A 13,363-nucleotide genomic window follows, 5' to 3' on the forward strand; every position below is an offset into this window, starting at 1 on the left:
AACAAGATTCCATTTTGTGAATCAGGTGGGGAAACAATCTCGAATATTCTAATGAAGTCTGCATGATGTAAATTCTGGGAAATTACAAGCCTGTCACGTCACTCATCTACCAGCAAAGTATTGAAAATTCTATTGTGCAGTTTTTCCACTTGAAGCCTTCATACACATATGTAACATCACAGAGAGTTGCAAAGGAATGAAACCTCCATGTTTTAAGATATGAACAAGTGGAATGCGTTGGCCAGCCATTCATTCGTCAAGCTTGCTCTGCATTTCGTAAGATCATTATGGACCTGATATCAACCCCAAAGACACATTCCCACTTACTCGGACAATCTTTCACCCATTTGATTACCATGAATTTATCCAGATCTGCCTTAAAACAACATATGCAATTGTGATACTGAATGCTTCTGGTTAGGTAGGTCACTGATAATTCCCAGGAAAATCACAAAGCTTGTTGACTCAACTGGGGTTATTGCTAAAGTCATCATATTTATTAATGGTTGGGATAAATTTTACTTTGTTACCTTTGCAAAATTTTACAAATTGCATGTTTTTACATTTTATTGGCTTTAATAGAGTTACAGAATATACCTCTATACCTGAGGAGTAGGACTGTCAAAGTTTTGAACATAAGCTCTTTATCAGGAATGCTGTCCTGATGAAGAGCTTATGCTCAAAACATCGACTCATCCTGCTCCTTGGATGCTGCCTGACTGGCTGTGCTTTTCCAGCACCACTTTTTGACTCTGATCTCTAGCATCTGCTCTCCTCACTTTTTCCACATAGAATACAATGGTCTACCTTCTGTGTTCAGAATCAATATCTCATTCTTGATTAGCTTTCATTTCTAGTGCATTGTTCCCATGACACATGGTACTATTAATATTTAGTAGAATACCAAAAGCAACAGAGAAGTTGGAATTTTTGATTTTGAAAACATTTACCTGCAGAAATATATCATGGGGCAATTTTACTTCTTTCACATTAGTGAGGAGACTCTTTTCTTCAATTTGCAGTAGATAGTTTTAGCAATATTTTAAATAATTTGTTATATGCTGTTGTTGGCTCAGCAACATAAACAGTAACTTAAAATGACAACAGATCTGTTCTGGCTCTATATTTATTTTCCATCACTGGAATCCTATGCTAAATGCGTAATAGTCCCAAATGACATTCATGCCGTCATCAATATATTTTTAAATAGGTCACAGATGGAATTATTCTAACTTCTAAAAAAGTTGTGGCTATTTCTTCTTTGTGCTTCCTTGTACAATTTTGACATTGCAGTAAAATAAATCAGTGGTAACGTAGTTAAAGTGAAATATAATTACCTATTTGTGGTGCACATTCCCCCATTGCTTGGTGAACACTTCTACAATCTTAGAATGAAGGCACACTATGTCAACATCACGGCGCTTGTGATCATACTAAATGCAATAAGAGTTTTCTGCATGGTTTAGAAGACAAAATCTGTTTAGTGACCATTGAACAGTATGAAATCTCACATTTTTACTTGGTTTCCTATATGTAGCATCAATGTGGGATTTCTTGCTGTATGATAAGTCTCGGTGAAATATTGGTAATTCTATATGATGGAAGTCGAATTGGTCATGCAGATCCAAAAGTGTTTGGTTATCCTCAGCACATTATTCCTGGGAAGATTGTTTGCTAATGATATGTATGTCTTTGAGAAATTATGATGGAGCTGTTCTTTCTGTACTTCCAGAACTGGAGACCAGCAGATGCTTAGTGTCATTTTTATCCACAAGGAAAATTATCCAAAACAGCAGTCAATACTCACAAGGCTGACACGTAGGCACTGTATAGTCGTTTGAATAATGAATTACAACCCAGAGGCAATTTGTCTGCAGAAAGTGCCAACTTAAATTGATTATAAACACAAATGATAGGAGACAGGAGAAATCTTATCCACATGAAAATGTTTATCACATATTGTTTTTTAATTCAAATATTATAGATTTTAGCAGCAAAACTAACTGAACCATGTAATACATGAATACCACACAATGATGAGTAAATTCAGGATAGGCAGAAAGGACTACTAAATATTGCAGTGTTTTTATTTGCAATATTCTCTTCTCATCAGTGTTGATACTTACCAATGAAATGATCTCAATTGAGTTTATTGCATATTGTACAGTGGATAAAGATTTTGACCAAAACTATTTTCATTCCCAATTTTAAATAAAAATCTGCATCTTTCAGGACTGGATAAATTCATGAGAGTGGTTTTATATTCCACACATTGTGACACCAAGATTAATCTTGCCTTGACTGAAGCACATACTAATTACTAGTGCATAAAGAACTAAAGTGGTGAAAATGTCATTCACAATTAACATCTCCAGTTGTAGCACCATTAGGACTATGCAATAAGCAACAAACAGGAATACTAATGCAACACTAACAGGGAGACATGAATTAATAATGACACTAGCAAGTTATGGTCTCTTTCAGTGCACATCTGCCATACTGTTTATTCTAAGTATATGAGCAAGAATGACCATAGTCAAAAGCCAATTATACACATTTTATAGTAGACATATGTTTACGAAATGGAACTGGACAAATGCCACATCCAAATTGTTCATGCAAGCATTAGCCCAGAAATGTTTTAACATTGCTCATATAATTTTTTTAAAAATATTTATTAAAAACAAATTATGTGTAAGTATTGGCTGGGACTTGATGGAACCCACCAGAATGAGTCAGGAGGCAAACATGCAGGGAAGCCACATGGCCCAATTCCACCAGTGGGGAATTAACCCACATTTGTTCAGTGGAAGAAATAAACTGATGTGTGGAACCAGCTCCTGACTAATTCAACTCATTTTTAATACTTAGAGGCAATTATTCTTGCGCCTACCTGGAATTAGCAGTGGCTCACAGATTTTCTGGAACTTGACATGGGTCACCTGAATGCTAACCAGCACACATGAATGGGATAAAATTATAGAGTCATTGGATCATGCAGCACTGAAACAGATCCTTCAATCCAACCAGTCCACACTGACCATGTTCCCAAACTACTGGATTAGTGGTGCTGGAAGAGCACAGCAGTTCAGGCAGCTTCCAACGAGCAGCGAATCGACGTTTCGGGCAAAAGCCCTTCATCAGGAATAAAGGCAGTGAGCCTGAAGCATGGAGAGATAAGCTAGAGGAGGGTGGGGGTGGGGAGAGAGTAGCAAAGAGTACAATGGGTGAGTGGGGGAGGAGATGAAGGTGATAGGTCAAGGAGGAGAGGGTGGAGTGGATAGGTGGAAAAGAAGATAGGTAGGTCGGACAAGTCCGGACAAGTCAAGGAGACAGTGCTGAGCTGGAAGTTTGAAACTAGGATGAGGTGGGGGAAGGGGAAATGAGGAAGCTGTTGAAGCCCACATTGATGCCCTGGGGTTGTAGTGTTCCAAGGCGGAAGATGAGGCGTTCTTCTTCCAGGTGTCTGGTGGTGAGGGAGCGGCGGTGAAGGAGGCCCAGGACCTCCATGTACTTGGCAGAGTGGGAGGGGGAGTTGAAATGTTGGGCCACGGGGCGGTTTGGTTGATTGGTGTGGGTGTCTTGGAGATGTTCCCTAAAGCGCTCTGCTAGGAGGCGCCCAGTCTCCCCAATGTAGAGGAGACCACATTGGGAGCAACAGATACAATAAATGATATTAGTGGATGTGCAGGTAAAACTTTGATGGATGTGGAAGGCTGTAGCCATGGGCACACGTATGGGCCCCAGCTATGCCTGTCTCTTTGTTGGCCCAAAGGCATAGCCATGGGCACACGTATGGGCCCCAGCTATGCCTGTCTCTTTGTTGGCTATGTAGAACAGTTGATCTTCCGTAATTACACCGGCACCACTCCCCACCTCTTCCTCCGCTACATTGATGACTGCATTGGCGCCACCTCGTGCTCCCGCGAGGAGGTTGAGCAATTCATCAACTTCACCAACACATTCCACCCTGACCTTAAATTTACCTGGACCATCTCTGACACCTCCCTCCCCTTCCTGGACCTCTCCATCTCCATTAGTGACGACCGACTTGACACTGACATTTTTTACAAACCCACCGACTCCCATAGCTACCTGGATTACACCTCTTCCCACCCTATCTCTTGCAAAAATGCCATCCCGTATTCCCAATTTCTCCGCCTCTGCTGTATCTGCTCCCAGGAGAACCAGTTCCACCATAGAACACACCAGATGGCCTCCTTCTTTAGAGACCGCAATTTCCCTTCCCACATAGTTAAAGATGCCCTCCAACGCATCTCGTCCACATCCCGCACCTCTGCCCTCAAACCCCACCCCTCCAACCGTAACAAGGACAGAACGCCCCTGGTGCTCACCTTCCACCCTACAAACTTTCGCATAAACCAAATCATCCGCCGACATTTCCGCCACCTCCAAAAAGACCCCACAACCAGGGATATATTTCCCTCCCCACCCCTTTCCGCCTTCCACAAAGACCGTTCCCTCCGTGACTACCTGATCAGGTCCACACCCCCCTACGACCCACCCTCCCATTCTGGCACTTTCCCCTGCCACCACAGGAACTGTAAAACCTGTGCCCACACCTCCTCCCTCACCTCTATCCAAGGCCCTAAAGGAGCCTTCCACATCCATCAAAGTTTTACCTGCACATCCACTAATATCATTTATTGTATACTTTGCTCCCGATGTGGTCTCCTCTACATTGGGGAGACTGGGCGCCTTCTAGCAGAGCGCTTTAGGGAACATCTCCGAGACACCCGCACCAATCAACCAAACCACCCCGTGGCCCAACATTTCAACTCCCCCTCCCACTCTGCCGAGGACATGGAGGTCCTTGGCATCCTTCACCGCCACTCCCTCACCACCAGACGCCTGGAGGAAGAACGCCTCATCTTCTGCCTCGGAACACTACAACCCCAGGGCATCAATGTGGACTTCAACAGCTTCCTCATTTTCCCTTCCCCCACCTCATCCTAGTTTCAAACTTCCAGCTCAGCACTGTCTCCTTGACTTGTCCGGACTTGTCCGACCTGCCTATCTTCTTTTCCACCTATCCACTCCACCCTCTCCTCCTTGACCTATCACCTTCATCTCCTCCCCCACTCACTCATTGTACTCTATGCTACTCTCTCCTCTAACTTATCTCTCCATGCTTCAGGCTCACTGCCTTTATTCCTGATGAAGGACTTTTGCCCGAAACGTCTATTTCGCTGCTCATTGGATGCTGCCTGAACTGCTGTGCTCTTCCAGCACCACTAATCCAGTATTTGGTTTTGAGCATCTGCAGTCATTGTTTTTACCATGTTCCCAAACTAAACTAGTCTCACCTGCTTGCATTTGGCCCATATCCCTCCAAACATCCCCTATTCATGAACTTATCCAAACAGCTTTTAAAAGTTGTTTTTGGACCTGCATTCACTACTTTCTCTGGTAGTTTATTCCACACACAAACTACTTCATGTAAAAATATTTCACCTCATGTCCTTTCTAAACCTTTCTCCTTTCACCTTAAAAATATCCCCCCTAGTTTTGAAATCTACCACCCTCAGGGAAAGACTTTTGACATTCGCCTTATCTATGCTTCGCATGATTTTATGGAACTCAATAAGGTCACCCATCAACCTCCTGCATTCCAGTGAAAAAGTCCCAGTCTTACCAGTTTATTTTTATATTCCAAGTCCTCCATTCCTGGCAATACCCTGGTCAATCTTTTTCTGAACCCGCTTCAGTTTCTTATAACAGAGCGACCAGAATTGCACACAGTACTTCAGAAGATACCTCACCAACACTTTCTGGACAACCTCAACATTACAGACCAACTCCTACACTCAAAAGTCTGAGCAATGAAGGCAAGCATGTTAAACATTTTCTTAACAATGCTGTCGACCTATAATGCAAATTTCAAAAGAAATATGAACTTGAACCCCTTGGTTGCTCTGTTCTACAACACCATGCAGGGCCCTATCATTAATTGTATAAGTCCTGTCTTTGTTTGTATTACTAAAATGCAAGACCTCACAATTATCCAAATTAAACTCCATCTGCCATTCCTCAGCCCACTGATCCAATTGATCAAGATCTCTTTGTAGTCTTAGGTAGCCTTCTTCACTGTACATTTTACCATGAATTTTGGCATCATCTGTAAACTTAATAACCATGGTCAACTTCTAATAAGAATAACAATACAGCTACAAGGGGACGTTACCAGGTAACAGATCTACTCCAGGCTTACCACTTACGTGTGCATGACAACATATACACAGCTTCAAGTACTCCATTGTCAGGCATCTTTAAACAGGAAAAGTGGTCTAAAACACAGGAAACAGAACTTTTGCAGCATCAGATGCCCAACAGCAATGTACAGCACATTCCTAATGCAAGAGAAGATTAAGTCATTATCGGTATCAAAGACAGGTGATGAGATTACTACTTTCTCAAGTAATGCAAAATCAAGAAAATATAAAACTTTTCCCACTGTTGTGTGGGGATTGGGGAGATGGTCATTGGTAAAAGAGAGCACAGCAGTGAAGTACTCATTGTCAAAAGTGCTGATGCACTTTGGGCAGTACTGATCAGGACCCACAATCTGTCGTGCAACAATTATTCATAAAGACATCCAGTGCAGTTATTTGCACCTTTTTAAAATGTCACCTGCTAATGCCTGCTAAGTGTGTTGAAACAAAAAACGCTTTCATTGTGAGATTTATGAGTACTCTGATGGATATCATTCTAACTCTACAATGAAAAACAAATGCTCTCCATCCATTCTGTCCACTGATTAAGTAATATTTAACATCCCCCTCAAATTTCTCTCAGTCTTTGCTTTACTCGGAGGAATTCTCCAATTCATCATGTAACTGAAGTCCCTCACCACAGAACAATTCGAGTAAACCTTGTCGAAAGCACTCACATTCTTCCTAAACTGTGGTGTCTAGAATTGGACAAAATATTCCAGTTCAGGCTGAACTAGTGCTTTATAAAGATTCACAACATCACTATTTTTGTAGTTTATGCTTCTGTATAAGGAAGACAAATCAGAAACAAGCTTTTCCAATTTTTGAAATCCCTCAGAAAACATAAAAGGAGAATTGTCCAAGGTTCCTTACCCACCCTTTAATGTCTCCAGTTAGCCTCCTAATTGATTTCCCTGTTAGAAAAGTGATGTTGAACTAAAGGCATGTGGGCTTTGATTTGTGCATATGAAAGGTTTAAAGATGAATAAAGAGTGTGAAAGAGAGAGTGAGAGTTAAAGAGAATCAGAGAGAGAGAGAGAAAGAGTGTGTGTGTGTGTATGTGTGTGAGAGAGAGAGAGTGAGAGTGAGAGAGTGTGTGTGTGTGAGAGAGAGTGTGTGTATGTGAGAGAGAGTGTATGTGTGTGTGTGTGTGTATGTGTGCGTGTGTGAGAGAGTGTGTGTGTGTGTGTGTGTGTGTGTGTGAGAGAGAGAGAGAGACAAAGTGAGAGAATGAAAATACATACCACTGTGTGTTTCAAAACCTTTGAAGTTATATTATACGCTTGGTTTGTTTGATGTTATCACAATTTCTTTTACATAATAAACTTCTGTTTTATTGTTTTAAAACTACATTGGCAGCATTATGAGTTTGCTTTCCCATTATTACTTTTTTTTTTAAACAGAGTCTATCAAGCAGATTTCAATGTAGGATTGCACTTGTCCAGTAATAACATCAGCTGGGACCATAACGTAATTATATCCTGGGGTCCTAATTTCTTCTACGCTAGAGACTCAGCACCATTAAAAAAAACTGCACAGTTAAAGTGACCATCGGCTTGAGCCTATGGGGGGATGAGTCTGATAGCCAGAGAGCAAGTGTCACTAAGGTACAAAAGCAGCCAATTGTGGCCTTTTTCCATATTAAAGCTTTTAGGGGTGGTGATCCATCTGCCAAGAGATGCAGGTTGATCAGAAGTCAACAGCTGTTTTGAAAGGAACCCTGCTGTAGAGACTGTAGTTGCTGCTGGTCTGTCACCCTAACCCTAACCCTATTGTAAAGGGCTCAGGATTGAGTAACGAACCAGGTTAAATCATGGCAGGAGGAGTTTCTCTGTATCGGAGTTTCAGGGAAGAAGCAAGAGCAAGGCCATCCTCTTTGGGAACTGGGCTGACCAATCCTCGATCCCCTTCACCGTCAGGACCGACCACCTGAAGGCATTGGGTATTTGGTTCGGGGGCGCTGAGGTGTGCGCCAAGTCTTGGGAGGAGTGTATCAGCAAAGTGAGGCAGAAACTGGGCAAATAGAAGCTATGGCCGCTCTTCAACACGGGAAAAACCTGGTCATCAGGTGTGAGGCACTGTCATTGCTATTTTATGTGGCACAGGTCTGGCCTATTCCCAGGACCTGTGCTGCTGCAGTCACCGGGCCATCTTCCAATTGATATGGAGGTCAAAGATGGACCGGGTCCGAAGGGACGCACTGTACAAAGATCTGGGCAAAGGGGGAAAAAATACACCCAATGCCACCCTCACCCTGATAGCAACCTTTGTGTGTGGCTGCATCAAGTTGTGCATGGATCCCCAGTACGCAAACACCAAGTATCACTATGTACTGAGGTTCTACCTGTCCCCGGTTTTGGGAAAGATGGGCCTGGCCTTGCTGCCGCGGAACGCTCCGAGTAGTTGGACCGTTCCGTATCACCTGTCCTTCGTGGAGAAGCTTATGAAGAAAAACACCTTTGACTACAAGTCTATCAGGAAGTGGTCAGCACGAAGTGTCCTTGAGACCCTTTGGGAAAAGGAAAGGGCAGATCCTATCGAGCGGTTCCCTGAGCAGACTCTCAAAGCCATTTAGCAGAATGCCTCATCGCCAGAAATTTCCAACAAGCACCAAGACATGGCTTGGCTGGTGGTGAGAAAGGCTCTGCCTATGAGATCCTTTATACACACCCGGACTCTCAGCCACACCGCATGCTGCCCTCGATCAGCTGCGGGGGGGTTGGGGGGGTGGTGGTGGAGACGGACAAGACTGTCACGCACCTCCTTCTGGAATGTGCCTATGCAGAAGAAGTCTTGAGAGGAATGCAGTGGTGTCTGTCGAGGTTCGTCCCGAGCAGCGCCGTGACGCAGGACTCCGTGCTCTACGGTCTGTTCCCCGGGACGCACACCGAGACGAACATCAACTGTGCCTGGAGGATCATTAACTCGGTGAAGGACGCTCTCTGGGCGGTCTGAACCCTATTGATCTTCCAGCTGAAGGAGTTGACCCCGACTGAGTGTTGCAGACTGGCACATTCCAAGGTCCAGGACTACGTGTTGAGGGATGCACTGAAGCTTGGGGCAGCTGCCGCCAAGGCGCGGTGGGGAAAGACCACCATGTAACATCTGCCTGCCTAAGAAGAACAGGGGGCCCACGCAGTCATTTGGGCTCTGCTGACACCTCAGCTAAATATGTAATAATACAGACCTGTATATATGAATGATTACTCTGTCTCTGTACACCAAGAAATGGAATGTTTATGGATGTATGGCATGACCAATTGTACAGATCATCAAAATAATTTATGAATAAAGTATTTTTTTGAAATTTAAAAAAAAGTTTCAGGGAGAAAACCATCTCGGGGACAATGAGGTCAGCAGCAAGGGCAGACTATTGGCTGTCGGCGGTTCTCCTTGCCTGATGTTGGGTTCTTTAATCAGATACAAAGGCTTGTGCTGGCTGCAGCAGGAGCTGGTATTTAAATAACCAAATTGTCACATAACAGCCTCAAAGAGATGAGAGGGCAGCAGTCCCAATCACTAGCATTCCTGATACCAACTTAATTCTCACTAAAGGCAAGAAGCACACTCCATCCTGTCTAACTAAATGTTTTTCCTAAATCCAGACATCCAACTTGAAGAAATGAAGGTTAACCCTGAGAGAGACCATAACATATCACCCATGTAAGGAAGTATAGTGAGAAAATTATAAGCAGTGATTTTTTTTCTAGGGACAATTCTGTAAATGTATCGTCAGCCAACTTCTGCTGGTCTGAGGTGCCATCTAGGGTAGACATCAGGACGAACAGCAAACTATGTAGAAAGAAGCTCAATGACCTTTTCTGTTTCTCAATAGTGAGTGTCACCACCTTTTCTGTGCTACCCTACCCTTCTGCCCCCACTCCAGCTGTGCCCCACATCCTAACCAAGGCATGTAATATCTTCCCTCACATCTTGTCAACATTCCCCTCCCCCACCTTGATCCTACTTCACATACTACCCCTGCATGGCCTCTGCACAGTCTGCTCACTTGTTTGGAACACCTCACCACCCCCAAATGCTCTAATACTAATGGTAATGCTATTTATCTCACTCAATTCCTTCCTTGATCACATTCCATTAATATGGCCAATGGAGCCAGGCCAGGAGGTATAATATCTGACACTTGGCTCCTCGCTACATATAAAGCTAAATGGAATGATAAAACAACTACTGCCAATTCTACTCAGCAATCTACTGGTCTGAGGATGACAGAAATGGCTAATAACAGATTAAATGGTTGAATCTAGTAACGTTTCTCGTAGATGTACAACTGACAGAAATTCTGCTCTTGAGCAATACATCAATTAGGTGTAAAATGTTTGCACTCATTGACTACATACAGCTTTCTCTGAACTGTGATGATACAATGCATATTTTTCTTCAAACATATGATCAGCTGCTTATACTGAGGCATCCACATAGTCGGGACACCAAGTTTGGTGACGAATTAGCAGTAACTGGGAGATTAATTGAACACAGAACATGAATTATAAATCACTGTATTTTATTCATTATTAGATACTCAATAATGTAAAAAGAACCCTCTAATGTGCATCTGCTGCATTTAGTTAAAATCAACCTGATCCAAAACACTGCTTCAAGAAACAAAGGTTAACCCTGAGACATTACATTTATTTACATTTCCCCTTGACAGTTGGCTTTGTTTTATGCTGACTTCTGATGAAATTCTTGCCTTCCCTTCCTTTATTAATGCAAACTGATTGGATCTCTTACCATCAAATGCATTTTCCAATTCAGCAATGCCAGTAATAGTGTTTGCTAAACTTTACAATCATTAAAATACAAATCCATAAATACAGATTTCTATCTCAATGAATTTGACAAAGGAGAAATATTAGATTCATCATGCTTTGGCTGCTTTTTTGTTTACTTTTTTCTAGCAAAAATACAGTGACTTCAGGTCTTGGTGTCATTTATGTGTAAATTTTTCACTACTTGCTCTGAATAAACAGAGATTTATAATGCCACCTTCAAGAGGAACATTGCAGTCTTAAAATGGAAATAGGGAGGAACAAAGGATAATTATTGGACTTTTGTTCCCAAAAGACTAAAACTGTCTGAATAATTGACCTTGGGAAACAACACTGGAGGATTGTTAAGGGAACTAGAAAACTTAGAAACATAGAACACAGGAAAGGAACAGGCCATTTTGCCCTCAAACCTCCTCTGCCATTTATTTTGATCATGGCTGATCATTCTATTCAATACTTTGTTCCCACTTTCTTCCCATACCCTTTGATACCTTTAGCCTAAAGAAAAGCTATATCTATCTCCTTCTTGAAAATATTCAAAGTTTTGACCTCAACCACTTCTGTGGCAGACAATTCCACAGGCTCACTACAGTCTGGGTGAAGAAATTTCTCCTCATCTCAGTCTCAAATCCCATATTCTTAGACTATGAACCCTGGTTCTGGACTCCCCAGACACTGGGAATACCCTTTCTGTATTTCCCTTGTCTAGTCCTATAGAATTTCACAGGTTTCTATAAGATTCACTCTCATTCTTCTAAACGTCAGTGAATTTGTCTTAATTGATCCAGTCTGTCTTCATCCATCAGTTTCCCCCATTCAAGTAATCACACTGATAAACCTTCGCTGTGCTCTCTCCAAAGTCAGAACATCTCCCTCATGTAAGGAGACCAAAAGTGCACCAGATGTGGTCTCACCAAGGCCCTGCATAGTCACATCCTTTCTCCTGTACTCCAATCTTCTCACTATGAAGGCTAACAGATAACCTACTTTCTTTATCACCTGCTGCACCTGCATGTTTATAGTCAGTCACCCAGACGTCCTTGCACCTTCCCCAATCCAATTTATCACCATTCAAGTAATGATCCATTTTTCTGTTTTTGCAACTAAAATGTATAACTCACATTCTTCCATATTCTATTTCATCTGCTATGTACTTGACCATTCACTCAACTAATCCAAACACACTGGAGCATGTCTGCACCCTTCCCATAGTTCACCCCTAAACTCTGCTGCCTGGTGTCATAGTTGGGGCAGTTTCCTGTGGTTGCTATGTGCTAGTAACATTTTAATCAGGCTTTTCCTTATTCATGACTTTTAGCAAATCGGTAAAGAGAATTACACATAATGTTGCAACCAGATTTTAATGAGAGAACACCTGGCCCATTGTTGAGTAGCGAGTCATTGGAGTTAATGAGACTGCTAATCATTAATGCAAAATAAGAAAATTATAAACTAACCTTGAAGAAGCATCTTCAAATATTACACTGGATGCTGGCAGTTAGTGACTAACAGAGTCTGAATCTCATGCAAAATTCTATTTTATGTCTATATTTAACATTTAAGTAAAATCGACTGCTTCAATTCTATAGTTCTCAGCCTTCAGCAGATTGTTTTCAAGGTCCCAGGTGGATGCACAGTTAGATCAATAAAGAAAAGTAACTGAACCATTGTTGTTTCAGAGTGTACAAAGACAGGCACTTCAGTGCAACTTAGTACTGAGTGCAGCTTTGAAGAGAATACTGAAATTTAGGTGATCAGGGGTGTTAGGACAAAGAGTTCCATTGTTCTGTTGTTTCCTCCCAACGTTCCTTTGCTATTTCTAACTTTTCACCCTCAAGATTGGTTATTATGCTCCTATTGAGAAAGCAGATAGCAGTTCAGTGAAATTTAAAATTATATTGGTGACTAGTGACAAGGCTAATAAATATATTTATTTGATGAAGGATTGCCTTCCCATGGATTTTTGATGACCCAAGTTAAAATAAAAGCACTAAGATGTTGTTACAAAAATGCTTGCTTTGTGCAATGGCACTCAGAAAGGCAGAAACCTGAAGAAGAAACACAAAATATTGAATTTCAGTTTAAAAGGCAAAGGAAAAACATAGAAAAGAAATATTTTTTAATTCCAGGCAGAAAAACAATGGCGTAGTAACTTGACCTCAACAAACAAAAGGGAACTTAGGATGGTAAGAAAATTTGACAATGACAGAGCTAAGTTGCGGTTTTGAATTTGCAAGGAATACGCACACTGCCCAAATTAAATGGAGAAAGTATTGAAATCTATTTTGTGAGAATTGAGAAAATTGCTATAGGACTGAAATGACTGAAAGAAAATTG

This window comes from Chiloscyllium punctatum, chromosome 6 (genome assembly GCF_047496795.1).
Source record: "Chiloscyllium punctatum isolate Juve2018m chromosome 6, sChiPun1.3, whole genome shotgun sequence".
NCBI lineage: Eukaryota > Metazoa > Chordata > Chondrichthyes > Orectolobiformes > Hemiscylliidae > Chiloscyllium > Chiloscyllium punctatum.